Raw genomic sequence first — 13,697 nt, forward strand, 5'->3', positions numbered from 1 at the left:
GCTTCCTCCAGACCCGCCGCCCCGCCGCGGGGAGCACCCCGGGAGAGAGGAAGCTCTCCTGGGAGCCAGAGGCAGCAGGGCACGAGCTGGGGAAAGCAACCTTCACCCTGAGGACTGGGCCAGGACCTAACCCGGTGGGGGATATGGGGACAGGCCAGGGGAAGGGAGAGGCTGGAAACAGGCTGAGTCTGACCCATATGGGAACCATGGGGAGAGATGGATGAGATAGTTAAGCCACCACTGACGCCACCAGCCTGGGGCAGCTGCACTGGGGGGACTTTGCTCCTCCTGGAGGCTTTCCGAGAGCCCTCTGAGTTCCTTCCTAGCAGTTGGTATTCAGAAAGCTGACCTTGCATTTTAGGGCTTCTTTGGAGCATGACCAGGTGCTCAGATGAGGTCTCCTGTTGAATTCCAGGACAGATTTAACAACCCAGAGGAGCCTGCAGTCCCATCAAGCACGTGGCAGTTGGGGCATCCCATGGACAATGGAACCGTGCATTGCGAGTCCATGCAATGAACCAGCGCATCAGGAGCACTGGGTCCTCCCTCACCCGTCATCAATCATTCCTACTCACTCATTCATTCATTCACAGTTAATTCAAATATGTACCAAGCTCCAACTAGGTGGCAGGCACTGTACTAGGCAGGGGCAAGTAAGACAGGAAAGGTCATGTCCTCATAGAGCTTGGACTCTGGTGGCAGAGACACACAATTAAACAAGCAACTACAAGAAGGTGTGATGTGTGTCATGGCTGGCTTAGGTGGGGACTCGGCGGGGACTGGTGTCAGGGAGGGGAAGTTGAAGCTTATTCCTAAAGGAAGCTTGGAGGTACCCATGAAGGGACAGGTGGGAAAGGACAAGAGTCCAAGCAAAGGGAATAAAGAGCAGGTGTAAAGTCCTGAAGGTAAGAAAGAACACAGCAAGCTTTGAGAACTTTAAGAAGTAATGGGAAGGCAGGGGTGGAGTCAGGGAAGAAAAGTGAGGAGGGGGCCAGGGGAGCCAGGCTCGGTCTTCAATGCCCTGGGCCCTAGGAAAACTATTAGCTTTCTTCATCTGTACCTGACATTTGGTCCTCTTTCTAGGGATCTTAAGGGACTCCAAGATCAAGTCTGTAAGAGAATAGGGGACCCAGAGCCTTCACAACCAAGAGAGCAAAGCGGGAGGCAGGGAGGCTGTGAGGCAGACCTGTGATGGGGGTTGACAGCCAGTGAGCTGTGAGGGAGACCACTCCCTCTGTGGGTGTGTGCACCCACAGCACACACACAGGCTCACATCCGACACGCTGACACACACCAGTACACACATGTACATCCACCAGGTACACGCTTGCGGAGGCACTGAAGCACATTCACCAGCCCAAGTGTGAGATGGCGGCAGGGCTACAGCCTTATTTTTCAGATACAGACTCACTTCAGACTGCATTTTCCCCAACCTGATGAATCCATCCCACCACATCCTTGTGAGGTAAGACAGGAGCCAGGATTACCCACCCTAATTGCCTTGGGAGAAAAACCAAGGCCTGCTGCAGGAGGAGGCCTCCCCAGGGTCATCCGGTGGAATGACTGCGGCTGGGACCAAAGGCCAAACTGGAGTGCAGTTTATCCCCCTCAACCAGACGGGTTTCAGGAGGGCAGGTGGGGAAAGGACTGGAACGCAGTTTATCCCCCTCGACCGGACAGGTTTCAGGAGGGCAGGTGGGGGAAAGGACTGGAGCACAGTTTGTCCCCCTCGATCAGACGGGTTTCAGGAGGGCAGGTGGGGAAAGGACACAGTGCATGGGGACAGAGGGCATTTCCCAGCCAGGGCTTGGCAAAAGTGTTTGCCACTCAAGAGAAGGGAAGGTGCAAGGTGGGAAAACCGTCATTATCCCGAACACAGGACACCCCATGATGCCAGACCTGTGCCCAAGACCACCCTTGTCCCTTTGAACAGCTTGTCCTTTTCTGCAGATGGACTTGCTGCTTCCAGGGCTGAGATTTCGCACCCAACTGGCTGGGCAACAATAGCCGGGAAAGATACCCCCCACCCCCGGCCCCACACCTTTCCCTACTTCCCTTAAGGGAAACTACCACTGACTTGGTCTCTGAGCCAGAGAGGGACTGACAGGCTGACCACCTCCTGCAGGGCCACAAGCCTGTCCAGCAGCCCCTGAGAAGGGCTGAGCTGCCAGACGCAGGAGGTGAGGTGAGATCAGACCCTGAGTGCAGGAAGTAACCGGACCCTGGCTCTCCTGATTCGTCCTGGGCTATTTTTAAGAGTGGCCGAGAGAGGCCCGGGCCGTGGGGCTGGAGAGTGAGATTACCTTTGCCATGGCTCCGTAAATAAGTCTGCCCCAGAAAGATGAGCCTGAGCAGGCCGACCAGCAGGCCCGGCATTCAAGACAAGATTGATGGCCCCGGGTGCAGAAGAGCAGCGGCTCGACAGCAATTCATCCTGCTTAAAAACGCCATCCCTCCTGCGGCCATGGCTCAGAGAAGGCAGCAGCCGGGCAGCAGCTCTGCCAGGAATGGGAAGAGATGTATATGTGTGTCTAAATATACAGCTGGAGGGTTTTTTTTGTTTTTGTTTTGGAAAGAGTCAGGTCCCTGAAAACAAACACCAAGGAAAGATGATTCAGAAATGAAAGTGAGGCCCCTTTCCTTGTTCCCCTCTTCCCCTGCCATGCCCACCCCAGGCCCTGCCCAGATGGCATTCCATCAAAGTCAAGGGGGTCATGGGAGGGGCCAGTCCATGCAGGAAGGGAAGCTCTCGGAGAATCAAGTGTTAAGAGGCAGGAAGGAAATAAATAAGAGAAGAGGAAAGCTACAGATAGTTAACAAAAAGCAAACACGAAGATATGCCTGTCCAAAACCAGATTTAACCCATTCTCGGCGTCACCATGTCTCTTTCCATACTGTTACAATGGCCCTTCAAAGGCCTGGCTATAAAGGGACGACCATGACTGAAAAAAACAGCATACGCTGGGGCTCATGGTGGGGACACCTAATCGAATGGGGAGTCATGGAAATGACATTTAAGTTGCTACCTGGGAGGAACTTGGAGATGAGATGATCTGGTCTCATTTTCAAAGATATAAGTCATCTGCGCATCTAGAGTGGCCTTCCATGAGTCACGGAGGACCGCAAATACATGGCTAAAATTAGATCTTAAATTGCACTTCAGGCCCATCAGTAAACCCAGGAAAAAAGGCATAAGTACTTCCTTGTCCATTCATTCCCCGACTCACCCACAAGTCCCCCAAAATTCCTTCTCTGAACCCACCTGACCCTCGTCAAAGTGTAGGTGGGTCTTCTCTGGTCTCCGTGACTCTGCCCAGAGAGGTCCACCTGCCCCATCCGTCCATCCACCTGCCCGTCTAGCAGCTCTAAATGCACAGTCTAGAGTCATCCTTACCTGCCCCGACCCCAGGCTATATTTTGAGTGGGATGGGACCTGTGAAGGCTTGCCCACAGCTCAGCACTGAGAAGCTCATGGGATCACACAGAGGACTCAGCTCACAGAAGGAACGTGTACTTATTAATGCATTTCACAATACCACTGATGCAACCCACAGCTCCAAACTTCACATCCGCCTTTGAGGTCAGATGCTAGGCTCAGAGCCTCAACCTCATGTGCTATATCCAGTTACTCCCTGGGTTGGTTAAGAACTGAGAAAGCAGTGGTAGCAGCTCCTCTCTCAGCCTGCAGGGTGCTGACGGAGCCCAAGCTAGGCCTCATGTCAGCCCTCGCTGAAGCCCCGAGCAGAAGAGGCAGCTCTTCTCTTTTCTCCATCCTCTAGTCCCCCAACAAAGTAAACAGCATCCTCTCCTCTTCCCTGGGTCATACAAAAGTGAGAAGCAACAAAGCACAAAGATCTACTTCCGAAGTGGGAAACCGGGGGAATACAGGATAATGCAGGGCTGAGGAGCAGGCTGTTGCAATAGCAAGGACACTGTCTTTCTTAAACAGTATTGCTCCTTCCACTGTGTTGTTATCTTCTCTCTACCTGTAAGGTTTGACCCCCTCACCTGTTTTCTAGTTTGTCCTGCCCCCTTATGCTACCTCAAACCTGCTTTTAACATAATTTGGTATTGTGGCAACCTGGTCAGGAGATTAAATCCTGAAGTTTCTCTGGTAATTTTTCTGTCAATCCATCACCAAAAAAGGAACATCCTTCCTCTCCCTCTGATCATAATCGCATTGCATATTCACAGGTACCTTAAAGAATAGTCAAATACACAAAAACACACGTGCACACACTCACTAGAATGAGAAGCAATAAGACGTGCAGTGCAGAATACTTACTCTAAGTCTATTTGCAGCCCTAACCTCCTCCCTACTCTCAAGCTCTAGTCTGGCACTTGCATCTGCCTACCAGATATCTCCACCTAGAAATTACAGCTCAGTCTCAATATGGCTAAGACTGAGCACGGGGCTACCAGGACAGCAGAACCAGAGAGTTTCAGTATCATGGGGTAACGGTGTGGCCCAGATAAGCATGCCACCTATGGGTGACCTTTCCAGTCAATGGACACCACCAGCAGTTCCTGGACAAGCCACTTCCCCTCCCCAGAGCACATTCTGCTTTTTCACGCTGCAGTTCCCATCCCAACCAAGTCTGGCTATTAGTGCATCACTGATGGACTGTGGTTTGGGGTGCTTAAAGTCCCAAGATTACCACCCATGGTTGCTACTTAGGGATCTCCATGCATCTGCAACATCCTGGTCATTCTGGTCCACTGCTGTTTGGTGAGGCCTTTACCAGATACTTCTCTAGTTTCTGTCACCCAGCAGGGGCTTTACATGTCGCAACTTGTCCACCCTCATCATGGAAAAATCTCCTACCAAGAACTGGCTCCAGTTATGCTGCAGCTGCTGGAATAGGGGTGGGGGTGGATGGGATCATAGCTCCAATAGTTCTTACAGGATTTGCTTGGGGAACAGGTGCTGCTCAGCTCTGATGTAGGGACTGGCCCATCAGCCTTCTATCATAACAACAGTATCTATCAGCACTTCATATCCTGCACAGAGGCAAATGTCCACTGGGAACCATTAAAGGAGAGGGGAGAGATGATACTCTTATATACATATTAGGTTGGTGCAAAAGTAATTGTGGGTTTTGCCATTACTTTTAATGGTAAAAACCACAATTACTTTTGCACCAACCTAATAGTTTTCGAACATTATCCTCTATTGGGATTCTTGGGCTTAATATCTACATTTACAGAAACTTGTGACCCAGTCCTACCTCCTCTTATCTCTCTCAACTCACTTCTTTCAAGATAGCCACTGGCCTCCTCTCTCAGAATAAGTAACATTTTATGGCAGTTGAGTTGAAAAGCTGGATGCCCAATTTCCCTTCTTCCATGAGGACTTTTGTAGAATATCTATAGTAACTTCTCTCTTCTCTGATGAAAACTGCAGGAGGTAGGTAGAGGTCTCAACATTGTAGTGAGGTCTCAGCATTGGAAATAGTCAAGAATAGATTGGAATAATTTATTTGACATCATCGTTGAAGTGATATTTATAATGTAATAACTAATTCAGAAAAGATTTTAAAAACCCATCAGATAATGGGTTGATCGGTGAACTTTACAAAGGAGGGATCAAGTTTTCAACACCTGAACTCACTGATGAATCTTAGTATCACCAAGAACAGGACAATTAGACACGTGTGTCTCCTGACATGGTGCAACATGAAGGACATCATGACCTATGACGTTCTTGCCAAAAAAGTTGAACCTGAATTTATTAATAATTAAGCTTTAGAGCTAACTTCCCATTTATAGGAATTATAGGAAATCAAGATAAATAACAACACGAGGAAGCAAAGAAACAAACCCAGAATGTAGGGCATTCTGCAGACAACTGACTCAGCTTCTTCAACAAGTTAGAGGCTTTAAAACAGACAAAAAAGAGGCAGGGAATGAGGACTGCTGTAGATCAAAAGAGACTCAGGGGATGAAATAATCAAATATAATGCACCTTGTTTGGATCTTGAATTAAAAAAAACCACATTTTTGAGGCAATCAGGGTATCTGAATTACAGACTCAATATTGATTGGTATCTAGGAATTAGTCAATTGTGTTAGATGTGATCATGGCATTATGGTTAAGTAAGAAAATGAATTTTTTTTTGCAATGCTCAAAAATGTAGTGGGGGACATGACATGATGTCTGGGATTTGCTTAAATGTGCTTCAGCAAAATAAGAAGCAGGTTATTGACTTGGAGTGATCTACTTATGGGGGTTCTTGATTCTATTCTCTCTACTTTTATACATCCTTGAAATTTTGTATAATAAAAACTTTGATAAAATTGGCAGTTAATAATAAATTAAATTTGTAAAATACAGTCATATGCCTTAGGCACAACTAGAACCTAGAATAAAAGTCAACCCCTTCCCATGGTCCTAATGCCCTTCCCATTTTCTCCAAGATCATCTCCCCACACCCCCTACAGGTAACCTGCCAGCCTTCTTTCAGTTCTTCAAACTTGAAATGTCCTCCCCAGCTCAGGGCTCTTGTGCATGCCGTGCCCTCTGCCCCAGACACTTCCTGGAGCATCTCTGCATGTCTGGCTCCTTCTCATTCCTCAGGTCTCTTCTCAGACGTCGCTTCCTTGTGGAAGTCCTCCCTGGTCACCCTCTCTAAGGTAGCTCCCTGCTCTGTTAGCCTCAATCTTTTTGACACTCTGCTTAACTCTACAGAACTTATCATAATTGTAATTATTCATGTATCTGTCTGTTTCCTCTTTTTTTTTTTCTTTTCCTCTCAGTGCCTAGACCATAGGCTCCTTATAGGCATCAGCCATGTCTGTCTTTTTCTTTATTCTACTCCAGTGCCTAGTACTGGGCCTGGGACTTAGTAGTTACTCAATAAATATTATCCTGTTCCTACAGACCTGATCTCAAACTCTGGAGTCTTGTTATTATTATTATTATTATTATTATTATTTTATTTTATTTTATTTTTTGAGATGGAGTTTCACTCTTGTTGCTCATGCTGGAGTGCAGTGGCACGATCTCGGCTCACTGCAACCTCTGCCTTCTGGAGCCTTTTTAAAGCCCTCTATCCCACCATATTCCCTGACCCATGCACTCAGTTATCCCATGTACATGTATTGAGTGTTTATTCAATATTTATTCATCACCAAGGCCAGTCACTAAGCCTCTGAAAGGGTCTTTCGTTCATCATTTCTTTATGTTTTAAAGCTCTACTTCACTCATGCCCTCATCTCTTCCCACTTGGTCCATCTCTGTCTGTGCTCAGCCCTTTCACAGTCCCTCCTGCACGGTCCCTCATGCTGACACACCCCTACCCTGTAAGCTTTCAGCAGTGCAGTCCAGTTCTAAGCCCTGCACCATTTGGTGCTGAGCTCACACTCTCCTTTATGTGAACTCTGCTCTAGTCAGGAGGGTTCACATGGCCCCTGTCCCCACCATGGTGTCATGTGCCTTGACAACTTTATGTCACATCCCATACCCTGATATTTAGCTACCTCTCCCATCCCCTTAAAATTTAAAACAAATACAATTTCAAACATTTAGAAACACATGTATAGCATGTTCTCAGAATCTGAGTGAGGTTGCCTTTTCCCGCCTATCCAACCCCACGGATCCCCCACTGCTTCTTCTCCCCCTCAAGTGGAGGGGGCAGGCAAGATGGGCTCAGGGAAAGCTGGTGGTGACCCATGCACCAACTCCCCCTCCTCAGTCTCACTTCCTCCCCACCAACCTCACTGCCACTTCCTCCCCACCAACCTCACTGCCACTTCCTCCCCACCAACCTCACTGCCACTTCCTCCCCACCAACCTTACTGCCACTGCCAAGGGAGGTCAGATCTTTGCATTCCTTTCTGCTGCCCATTCCTCAAATCCTGGGAGAAACATGAATCTCTAGGTTTTTCTCTCTTCCGCCTTCATTTTATCTTCAGCAAAACTCCTTCTTGCCATCTTCTCTCTCCTTTCTTTCAGAGCCAAAATTCTTGACAAAGTTGCCAAGGACATGAATGGGTAATTCATAGAAGTGAAAACCTAAAAAGCTAAAACCCTAAGAAGAGATACTCAAGCCCATGAGTAACCTGAGAAATGCAGATTAAAACAAGGAGACCCCACAGGCAAACATTAGCAAGCTGGGTCATGCTGAATATAGATGCTGATGTGGAAAGGGGCTGCCTTGTGCACTGCTGGTGGGAGTGCAGACTGGCCCAGCCATTCTGGCAGGCTGTCTGCCAGGACTCAGGCAGGCTAAGTGTGACTCTACTCACACAGGCCTAGAAGGGGACATATGCAAGAATGTTTACTGAGGCATTGATTGTGGTGGCGGGGAGGTGGAAATAACCTGTGCATCCACCACTGGGCCAGGGACAGGTAAAATGCAGTGAATGAACAAATGGAGGGCACATGGCAATGCTGGAGGATCATAGAAACAGTGCTGAACAAAATACACAGGAAACAGAATGAGATCTATAACATCATTTACATAATTTAAAAGTATGTGCATATAAGCCAATACCCATACAAGGACATATACAAATTAAAGGAAAACTCTTAAACACATAAAAATGGTTGTCTTTAGGTGGAGTGAAGGGAATAGAAAAGGAAAATGGAAATAAAACGAAATCAACCAATCAACCAACCACAGAGAAGGGCCTTGGCTGGAAAATGATGATGAACTGAGAAGTATGATGACCTCAGCCCTCCACTCCAGAGGTAAACATAGATACAGTGTACTTATCTATATTCATGGTAGCTTCTAGCTTCTTCATCCCATCCTCAAGTCACTCCTCAACTCACTGAAATCTGGCTTCCGCCCTCACTCCATGAAGCTATTCTTGCCAAAAGTCACTGATACCTCCCTTCCTTGTTACTTAAAGCAGGAGATGCTTTTCAGGTCTTATCTTCCTTAGCAGCATTAGGCTCTGTTGGCCATTCCAAAATCTTCTGAAATCATTTCCTTTGTCTTCCAGGACATGTTCCTTGTTCCCTTCTTAACTTTGTGGCCCGTCCTCCTTGGCCTGCTCTGTGGGCTACTCTTCCTTGGCCTGCCTCTTAAATAGTGATGCTCCCAAGTTATCTCCTGGGCCCCTCCACTTCTTCCTCTGTCTACACACTGTTCCTAGGCTATTTCCTTCACTCCCATGACTTGAATTACCATCTTATGCTAATGACTTTCAAATCTTCTGAACCCATCATGTCCAATTGCCTTCAGAACATCCACCTAAGAAGGCCCACAAGCCCCTCATGTTCACCATAACCCCCAGTGGAATCTATCCTCATCCTTTTCCCATTTTTCCTGCCATGCTTCCTGTCTGTCAACATCCCAGTGGCCCGAACCAAAACCTCAGATCATGCTCCATGCCCTTCTTCCCTCTCATCACACCTGCCCCTTTGCTATCTCTCCAATCTCTGTTCTTCTCTAACTCCACCGCTCCCCACACTTCTGGCCACTGCCTTCTTAAGTCTAGTGGTTTCTGCTGGTCTTTGTATCTATATTTGCTCTTTGGCCTACCAAACTAGCCCATTTTCTACACTGAAGCCAGAAAGGCCATCCTAGAATACAAAGACGACATCACTTACGTACTTTAACAGCTCTTCTCTATCTCAGAAGGAAGTTTAAAACCCATAATAAATCACAGACAAAGCCCTTTGTGATCTAGTCCCTCCCTGATTACTATTTCCATCTAATCCTACCCCCCAACTTCTCCAATACTACATCTAGCCATAGGAACTCCATTCAGGTCCCCGGCTCTCTCTGGACACGTTCTTTGCACATGCTGTTTCCTAAGCCCGAAAAATCCTCGCTCCTTTACAGAATAACTTCTTCTGTGTCAGAACTCAGCCCAGCCTCATTTCCTTCAAGAAACCTCCCACCTCTGCTGGGCGCGGTGGCTCACGCCCATAATCCCAGCACTTTGGGAGTCCAAGGCGGGTGGATCACCTGAGGTTGGCAGTTCGAGACCAGCCTGGACAACATGGTGAAACAGAGGCTCTACTAAAAATACAAAAATTAGCTGGGCATGGTGGCGCACACCTGTAGTCCCAGCTACTCAGGAAGGCAGAGGTGGGAGAATTATTTGAACCCGGGAGGCAGAGGTTGCAGTGAGCCAAGATTAGGCCATTGCACTCCAGCCTGGGTGACAGAGCAAGAGTCCATCTCAAAAAAAAAGAAACCTCCCACCTCTACCACCATCCCCTGCAGTAGGCGGAGGTGGGGTGTTTCTTTTGTGTTCCCATCACACTTGTGCTCATCTTCATCAATGCACTTGCCACACTGTAGCATCATAATCTAGTTCTCTGTCTCTCCCAGACTGTAAGCTACCTGAGGTCAGGGACCATCCATATTCATTCTTCTTATCCCAACAGCCCAGCATAATGCCAGATACATGAAATAAGCTAAAGATCGTTTGTTGAATAAATGGATGAGAACTGAGAAATGCAGAGTGCTGCTCCTTAAGAGGATAAAAGCACTTCCCACAGAGGACACACCATGTGGAGGCCAATTTGGAGGTCAAGGTGGTGAGAAGGTTGGAAGCATAGCATGTCGCAGTAGCACTGTGGATTCATCATCAATGCCCTGACATTGTCCCTGTCACTCCTTCTGCCTCAATCACACATTGTTTTTTGTTTTTTTGTTTCTTTTTTGAAACGGAGTCTCACTCTGTCACCCAGGCTGGAGTGCAGTGGCACTATCTCAGCTCACTGCAACCTCCGCCTCCCGGGTTCAAGCGATTCTCTTGTCTCAGCCTCCCAAGTAGCTGGGACTACAGGTGCACGCCACCATTCCTGGCTAATTTTTGTATTTTTAGTAGAGATGGGGTTTCACCATATTGGTCAGGCTGGTCTCAAACTCCTGACCTCAGATGATCCACCTGCCTCAGCCTCCCAAAGTGCTGGGATTACAGTTGTGAGCCACCGTGCCAGGCTCAACCTCACATTGTTAACCACCTCTTCCTCTCCTGCTAGACTGTGTGGCAAAAGGGATGGGCAGTGGCAACAGGGCCCAAACTCCTACCAACTCTACAAATCTTTTTTTTTTAGACATCGTTTCAATCCCATTGCCCAGGCTGGAGTGCAGTGGCATGATCTCTACTTACTGCAATCCCTGCCTCCCAGGCTCAAACAGTTTTCTCACCTCAGCCTCCCAAGCATCTGGGACTACAGGTACATGCCACTACACTCAGCTAATTTTTGTATGTTTTGTAGAGGCGGTGTTTCACCATGTTGGCCAGGCTGGTCTGGAATTCCTGACTCAATCAATCCACCCACCTTGGCCTCCCAAAGTGCTGGGATTACAGGCATGAGCCACCGTGCCTGGCCCGAATCTCTACAAATCTTGAAATCCCTTACAACAGTTTTGACTCAACCCACGCCTCAATTTCCTCACCCAAAAAATTGATAAAAGCAGCAGCTTCACACACAGAACTCTTCTAGACAGGGAAGCCCTACCTTACTTAGTTGAGAAGTCTTTTATAGCTTCTTTCTCATGTCACAGAAATGTCAGTCTTAGAATGGTTTCCATCCATACATCTCTGCCTCACAAACAAAAAGAGCTATTTTAGAAGTCTAACCTATAAATAATATATAAGTTATGGGTGCCAATTTACTTATTCATTCATGTTAGAGCTTTCAAAAGAATTAAGTGAAAATTCATCTTTTAAAAGTTGCTTGGGCCCACAAGGACTTCTGAGGGAACAGGTGTTGGCTAGAGGTTTTCTCATCCCTGGCCAGCATGCCTAGCCTGACTCAGTGGGGCTGTCCTCTGGGAACATTTGGGAAGGTGCCTGCAAGAGGCAGCTTTGGTATTGAGCAAAATTAAGTCCAGCTTCTTCAGGCCCTGCAGAGTCCATTCTCTTTTTTTGAGACAGAGTCTTGCCCTGTCACCCAGGCTGGAGTGCAGTGGTGCGATCTCTGCTCACTAAAACCTCCACCTCTGGGTTCAAACGATTCTTCTGCCTCAGCCTCCTGAGTAGCTGGGATTACAGGCACTCGCCACCTTGCCTGGGTAGTTTTTGTATTTTTAATAGAGACGGGGTTTCACTATGTTGGCCAGGCTGGTCTCAAACTCCTGACCTCAGATGATCTGCCCACCTTGGCCTCCCAAAGTGCTGGGAATACAGGAGTGAGCCACTTCACCCAGCCCAGAGTCAGTTCTTGGTATGCATAATCTCCCAGGTCTGCAGGGAGAGCAGCACTCCATCACTAGAGTCGATTCAGCCCTGTGCTGGGCTCTGCTGACAGGCAGCCACCAGCTACCAGCTCCTGCTGTCACTCTGCTGCTCAGGAGAGATACTTGGCTCTTTATAGGATCGTGTGGCAGAGCTCAGAGCTAGAAAGGGAATTTGGAACATACTAAGTCCTTTATGTATATTGTTCCATTGAATACCCACCAACACTCACAAACTGTTAGACATTATTATTGTTATTACTGCCATTATTATTCCCATTCTATCTAAACAGAAGACCTAAATTGAAATCCTGTCCTACTTAGCAGTGATGTGTTCTTCTATAGCTCACTTAACGACTCTGTATCTCAGTTTCCCTACCTGTAAAAGGAGGAAAACATCCCGTGCTACTGTGGCAGAGGCTGGTGGGGTCTACCAGTATCAATATTCTGCTTTCTGCATGCACAGCTTGGAGACACCTTCCAGTTGCCTTTGTGGTTAGGTGAGGCTGTGAGGTCGAATGAGCAGAAATGATGGGCATCACTTCAAGGTCTTAGCCATAAAATCTTCCCCATAATTCTTACTCTTTGCTCTAAATTCCTAGGACCTAGAGGATGGGGCCATAAGATGGAAGGAACCAAATTTCCTGGATGACTGTCAGGAGCAAAGCCTCCCCCTCTATTTACATTGATTTACTAACCTATGATTTGGGCAAAAAATAAAATTTCACTTTGGAGTTCTTTACTGGAGCAGTTAGGGTGCCCTAATTAATACACTCACCACCTAACACACAAAGCTGCTGCACAGATTAAATGAAGTTATATGAAAATAATGTATAAACTGTATAGTACCAGATTGCCTCAGGGTATTATTTACAAATAACATGCAGTGTTCCTCGGTATTGAGTTTGTGGGTCTGCTCAATATGCTGTCATGGCAAAACAAAAAAAAGGGTACGGTAGGTGGGGTTTATTGTCATTTCCCCACTGCCGCTTCTGTGACCCTCGTTCTCCTTCATCCCTGCCTCAAGCATCCTTGCCCTCCTAACCTCCAAGTTGAATGACCCAAACACTGCTCCTTCAGACCTAGCGGCCATCCTACTTCTAAACAAAATTGACTTTGACAACCTAATTTCCTTCCATTGTAAACTCCTTGAAGGGAAGGATGCCATTCTCACCCTGGAGGTCTTAAAAGTGCCTTGCACTTGGTAGGTACTCAATTAGTACATGTTAATTGGATGGAACAGATGTAACTATCCACCTTCCTAAGGAGCCAGAGTATCCCTTTCAGGGAACACATCTGAATAAAGGCCTATGGAAATATAATACATTACTCAAAGGAGGGATGTCTTTTGAAAGAGGAAATTTAGGAGCCAAACCAGGCCAATGGGTGAGAAATGGCTGGTCAGACAGGCTATTCAGCACCTTCAAATCATGCAAGAAAGGCAACTGTCTATTGCAGCTGCAGAGATAATGAGCTCCGCCCAGAGAATCCCTGAAAGATGCAGACTTCTCAATGTACAACTTGTGCTAAGAGGCAGACCCTTGGCAGGGG

The 13,697-nt window shown here is 47.4% G+C and overlaps 1 protein-coding gene across 1 annotated transcript in view; it reads right to left on the reverse strand.

Moving 5' to 3' along the window:
* Nucleotides 1-13,697, reverse strand: part of SPTB (spectrin beta, erythrocytic) — a 133,918-nt gene that overhangs the window by 77,518 nt on the left and 42,703 nt on the right. The window lies entirely within an intron of this gene.

The sequence above is a fragment of the Pongo abelii genome, chromosome 15, assembly GCF_028885655.2.
Source record: "Pongo abelii isolate AG06213 chromosome 15, NHGRI_mPonAbe1-v2.0_pri, whole genome shotgun sequence".
Lineage (NCBI taxonomy): Eukaryota > Metazoa > Chordata > Mammalia > Primates > Hominidae > Pongo > Pongo abelii.